Source organism: Galeopterus variegatus, unplaced genomic scaffold (genome assembly GCF_000696425.1).
Source record: "Galeopterus variegatus unplaced genomic scaffold, G_variegatus-3.0.2 Scaffold9524, whole genome shotgun sequence".
NCBI classification, from domain to species: Eukaryota; Metazoa; Chordata; class Mammalia; order Dermoptera; family Cynocephalidae; genus Galeopterus; species Galeopterus variegatus.
In genome coordinates this window covers 31,148-37,427 of record NW_007735635.1, presented here as the reverse complement: position 1 = coordinate 37,427, position 6,280 = coordinate 31,148, and positions in this window count along the sequence as shown.

Below are 6,280 nucleotides of genomic sequence, written 5' to 3'. Positions count from 1 at the left end.
CGGGCGGGAGCGCCGCCGCGCTTCCCAAGCGGCGCACTATCCAGTGCGCCACCGGGCCGGCCCAAGCCCTACTTTCTAATACCATCACCTTGGTTAGGATTTTAGCATACGAGTTTTTTTTGGGGGGGTGGGGGGGTGGGGTGGACACAGATATTAAGGCCAAGCAGGTCTACTATAAAGAATAGGACTAAGTGATATAGTCATGATGGGAAGAACCCTTCCATTCTGGCATCAGCTAAAAGCTGTTCACCTGAGGCTTCTCCAGCATCAGGCTTTGCTATAACTTTCTGGTTCCAATACTCACAAGCTGTGTGATCTTGGGGAATTATCTTTACCTCTCTGTTAACTTCTTTATCTATAAAATAAAGCCAAGAACTACTTGTTATAACTTCTAGGAGCACCAAATAAAATAATGTATGTGAAGTGGGTGTGAAATATATGTAAAAGAACCCAGCACTGTTCCTAGTATATATTTGGTACAGAGAAAGACCCAGCAACTCTGAATTGAAAAGAATAAAATAATACTCCTTCCCACAGGAAAATTCTATGTATCAACATTTTTTAAGTACTTACTATTTGCAAAGCATTATGATATGATTTCTTCCTCTTTCTCTTTCTGTGCATAGGAGGGAAAGATACAAAGATGAATGAAGAGATCATTTCTACCTTCAGGGAACTTCAATTTGGCATGTACAGACAGGAAAATATAGAACCACATGGCGTTCTTTACATATTACCTATATTTCTAATATAGAAACAAATGAAGTAAAGGTCAATCAAAGATATGCTGTGTGTCAATCAATATGCTGTGTGAGCTCAGAGCATGGAAGAAATCATTTTCTCTGGGGAGATCAAAGAAACCTGGGGTGGCATGTGAGCTGGGCCTCTTTAAAAGTGTGCAGTATTTCCACAGGCGAGGAAGAACTGGAGAAACATTCCAAGCTGAGCAATGACAGGGACTAAGGCCAGGAAGCTAGAAAACAGGAGCAAGTGTCTGGACAACAACGAAGAGTCTGGGCAGCTAGTCCCCAACATGCATCATGAGACAACATGAGACGTGAGTCTGGGGACCTCTGCTGAGAACCCACTGAGGAAGGCTTTGCCTACTTTTCTGAGCAATTTGAACCTTTAACCTGAAAACAACTGGGGGCTACTGAAAGTTTGAGTCTTGGGAGAGATACTCCACTTGAGATTTTGGTGCATTGATCCTACCGTTAGGATGGGAGTGGGTTGGCAGTGTCTGGGTCAGGATACAACTCTCTATCCTTTCCTCCCTACTCTGGGCTATGGCCAAGGCCTCACACACCCTGTGAAGAGCAGCTCAAGACATTCAGCTGGGTCCTGATTCCTTCCCCCACTCCATGTCTGGCATCCAGTTTCTATCTTCTTGCACTGCTCCTGGAATCTGTTTCTCTACCAAATCAATTTGGAGTGCTGCCCCTTTGGGTTTTCTGCTTATCTTTGTGTTTTGGTTTCTCTTCTGGAAATTGTCTCAGGTTGTCCTCCCTCCCTTCCTGGTCCAGCCTAAACTTCCTACAACCTCTATTCAGGGTGAGCTTTGGGTCCCTTTATTTGAGAACAGGTTTGGGCATTTTTGTGTTCCTGGCTCATGGTCTTTCACTTATCTGGATACTGGAGGCAGAAGGACCTGTTGGGTGGACACTGCTACAGTCCAGGCCTGAGATGATGAGGTCTGGGACTAGAGCTTGTCACAGGGCTGCAGGGTTAGGGGAGGGAGCACACTTATCTGGATACTGGAGGCAGAAGGACCTGTTGGGTGGACACTGCTACAGTCCAGGCCTAAGATGATGAGGTCTGGGACTAGAGCTTGTCACAGGGCTGCAGGGTTAGGGGAGGGAGCACTGCATGGAAGAGACACCATGAAGTTAGAAATGAAGAGCTATAACTTGCTCTGGACTCTTAATTACAGACACAGCTTATCTTTCTGCACGTCTGGTCTCCTGACTCATGGTGTGTATTCACTTTTAGTGATTTGAGGTCTTGCAAACTTTGCAGTCTAAGTAATTAGGAGTGATGTCCTGGGGTGGGTTTTAGAAAGCTGGTGCCACACCATTATTTCAAATACTAATGTTTCTTTTATTTAAAAAGAGAGAAGTTTGTTACTCAAAATTCTGGACTTGTTAATTGAATATTTGGGGAAGGAGAAAAGGGGCTGGGGAACATTCTGAGACCATCCAAAATAGCTAATATGCATAGGGATCAGGATGCAATTCTGAAAAGAGAATACCCATTAGATGTCTTGGCCTCTGAGCTCCCGTGGATGCACCTCAGAGATGAGCCCTCATCTGAGAAGGTCCTTTAGGTAGAGATGTGGTCCCCAAACACTGATGCATGTTGGAATCATCTGTGGATCTTTACAGAACCCTGAAGTCTGGTTGCCACCCCTGGACATCCTGACTTAAGTGGTATGCAGAATGACCTGGGTGTTCGAATTTTTAAAACTTCCCAGGAGATTCTTTTTAAAATTATTATTATAATTTTTTAATTGAGATATGATTGACATATAAAAAAGCTGTACACATTTAATGCATACATCTGGAAAAGCTTGAAGATTAGTATATGCCTTTGAAACCATCACCATAAACGATGTCATAAACTTAACCACCATCTCTAAAAGTTTCCCCTTCTCTCTCTCTTTTTTTGTGGTAAGTACATTTAACATAAATGCTACCCTCTTGTTTTCAGGTATTCGGTTTTTTGGTATATAACAATATAGTGTTGTGAACTAGAGGCATTTTGCTCTGCCGTAGATTTCTGGTAGATATCTACATCTTCCCAATTCCCCTGCTCCAAGCTGCTGGTCACCACCATTCTACTCTCTGCTTCTATTAGTTTGACTATTTTAGATTCCCAGTATAAGTGGGGTTATGTTGTATTTGTTTTTCTGTGTTTGGCTTATTTCATTTAGCACTCCTACATCTCAATAGTTAAAAAAAAAAAAAAAAAAGAAAAAGACCTGAATAGTCATTTCTCCAAAGAAGACATACGAATGGCCAACAGGTATATGAAAAGGTGCTCAACATCACTAATCATCAGGGAAATTCAGATCAAAACTGCAATGAGATATCCCCTCACACCTGTTAGAACGGCTGTTACTGAGAAAACAAAAGATGAGGGATGGTGAGGATATGGGGAAAAGGGAGCCCTGGCATAGTGTTGCTGAGAATGTGAATTGGTACAGTCACTATGAAAAACAGTGTGAAGGTTCCACAGAAAATTGAAAATGGAAGTACTATATGATCCAGCAATCCCATTTCTGGGTATATATCCAGATGATCTGAAATCAGGATCACAAAGAAATATCTGTAATCCCATATTCATTGCATCATTATTTACAATAGCAAAGACATGGAAAAAAACCTACAGGTCCATCGACAGATGAATGAATAAAGAAAATGTGCTGTATGCGTCTGATGGAATATTATTCAGCCTTAAAGAAGGAGATCCTGCCATTTGCTACAACATGGATGAACTTGGAGCACATTATGCTAAGGAGACTCTAACACGTAGCAAAGTTCAGGAACCTGTAGAGTAGGAAGTGATAGGAACCAGCATTTGACTTACAGTGGTTCTCACCCTTGATTATGCATCAGAATCACCTGACAAAACACAGCAGGGCTTGTCAAAACAGACAGCTGGGCCTTACCCAGAGTGTCATCAGGAGGGTCTAATAATTTGCATTTCTAACCAGTTCCCAAGTGACGGTCAGAGCCACATTTTGAGAATGACTGGTTTAGAAGAGTTGGATCTGGCTTTACCACTTATGAGCTATGTGACCCTGAGCCTGTCACCTGGTCTTTAAGAAGCCCAGTTTCTATATTTATAACACAGGGACAGTAGTGGTAATTACTTCATGGGTCACTGTGTAGGTGAAATGAGATGATATTTACAAACTGCTTAGCACAGGCCCTGGGCCACAGGAAATGTGCAACCCAGGGTGCATTTTTTTTGTGTGTGTGTGTCCGGCAACGGATCACAACCCTCAGTGTCGCGCCCGTACCGGACCGGGACCGGCAACGGGATCGCAACCCTCAGCGTTGCCCCCGCACCTCGCTCAGCCAGTGAGCAGCCGGTCTGTATGTGGGATCCGAACCCTCGGCGGGAGCGCCACCGCGCTTCCCAAGCGGCGCACTATAGCAGTGCGCCACCGGGCCGGCCCAGGGGTGCATTTTATTAGTATATTTCCTCGGCTGGGATCTTGGCAGGGATTTCCTTATGTTCAGTCGTGCTAGTTGGTGAATGATATTAAAGTGAGTTTCTGCTCCTGGAGGTCCCACTTTTAGGCTTTCTGGAAAAGGAAAACTGGCATACTCTCATGAACTGCAGGTGCTCTGGGGTCCAGCAGGAAGGGTGCACCCTGGGGGTGTTGGCACAATTGGCCATCCTCAATCAGACTCTTCAGCCTGATGTGGGTGGCACGGGCTTGACTGAGGTCTGCTCTCCTGCCCAGATTCTGTGTTATTCTCACACTGCCCTGTACTCCGTTCCAGACACATAGTGTAGCGAGTTGTGGTTGTCCTGACATCACCATGGAAACCAAACAGCTACCAAGGGAGATGAGAACAAGACTTTAAATGGTCTTGGAAACCACAAATTGTGTCCCTATGAAGGGGCTGTGGATTTCCACATTATGTTTTCTCTTTCTCATTTGATGTCCCAGAGCTCTCTTGTGTGTGTGTTTACCTCTCCCCCCGTTTCACTGAGGAGTGAACTGGGGCTCAGCCCATATTTTCTGCAAGTCATAGATGTCATCTTCAGGGTGGAAGGGATGCCACATCAGCCTGAGACTCTGACAGGCGAAACCAGCCAGTGGCACACAATGCAGATGGAGCTGCTGCCTGCCTCTCCCTGAGCACCCATGGGCTGCAAAATGGATTAATGCCTTTTGTTCCTTGGTTTCTTCTCCAGGCCAAGTCCCAGGGGCTTTTTTGTATTTTTCGAAACTCTTTTTTAAAGAGAGATACTAATCTAGCTAATTTTTACTACTCCCACATGGCTTGACAGTGAAGTGTCTGTATTTCCATTTTATAGTTTGGGAAACCCAGTGAGTAGACAGAAGGGTATTTTAGGACTGGCCCAGAAGGTGGGGACAGGAGCCAGTTTGCTCTATTTCAACCTCTGCTTGGCCAAGGTGAAATTCTGCCCATGCCCAGGGACCCCAGGAGTGCGAGCCTGAGTTTTCCTTTGTTCTGAAGAACCAAATGAGAGACACAGTTGGGGAATGATAGAGGGGAAAGGCCATAGGAGTTCATCTGGTCCAAACCATTTATAGGTAAGAACTCAGTCCCAGGGAAGCGAATTGACTTGCCCAAGTCACAGAGGATGCTGGTAACAGAACAGGCCCAGAAACCCGGTCCTCTGCCTTCCTTCCTCACCTATACTCCCTCCTTAACACATCTTAGGTATTTACCTACATGCTGTCTGTTGTGTATCTGTTGCTCTTGTTTCATGTCAGTCTGTTGTGATTGATGCAACCCCTCCCTGTGAGGGGTTCAGATAAACTCCTAATAGGCAGGACACACAAGTGCTCTATAGGTACCATTTACAGAACAGTTAGTGCAGGTATTGTGCTGGCTGCTTTAAGTAGTTATCTGGCATTTGAGCCTCATAACTCATGGATGCAGTTATTAGCATCCCCAGTGTACAAATCAGAGAAGGAAAGCAACTTGCCTAGGGTCACGCAGCATCCTAGTCTTTAACCATTATACTATATCACTGCCTACAACTGCAGGCTGAGGAAGATTATGACTCAGAGAGAAAGCAGCAAGTCGCATAAAGAAAGATTGCCACCTGCCCAGCCTAAACCTTTGTAAATAGTGGTTTTCTGGAACAATGTGATTGCTCAGAAATAGGCATAGATGCCATCATAGCCAAGGCTGTCATATAACTAACATTGATACAAAAAGTTAAAAAAGAAAATCCAGTTAATTTTATTATTTCAAATACAAAATAACCGGGTCTTCAAATTTTTCATTGTCAGTATACCTAGTCACTAGGCTAAAGTTTTTGATAAATTGTGTTATGAATGTTCCCATTTGCACAGACTCTACATGCCTGTGCTTTCTCTCCTTCTGGAGATTGTGACAGAAAGGAGAGATCAAAGTTATTTTTTAATTCAGCCACCGAACGAACATCCAAGTCTTCCCTTCCAGCGGCTAAGCCTATATGTTTTCTCGACAGGATATTAATTACCTGGCTCTGGGATGGCCAGACGGGCTGCCCTGCTGGCTGTATGCAATTGCTCTGGACCCAGCAGGAC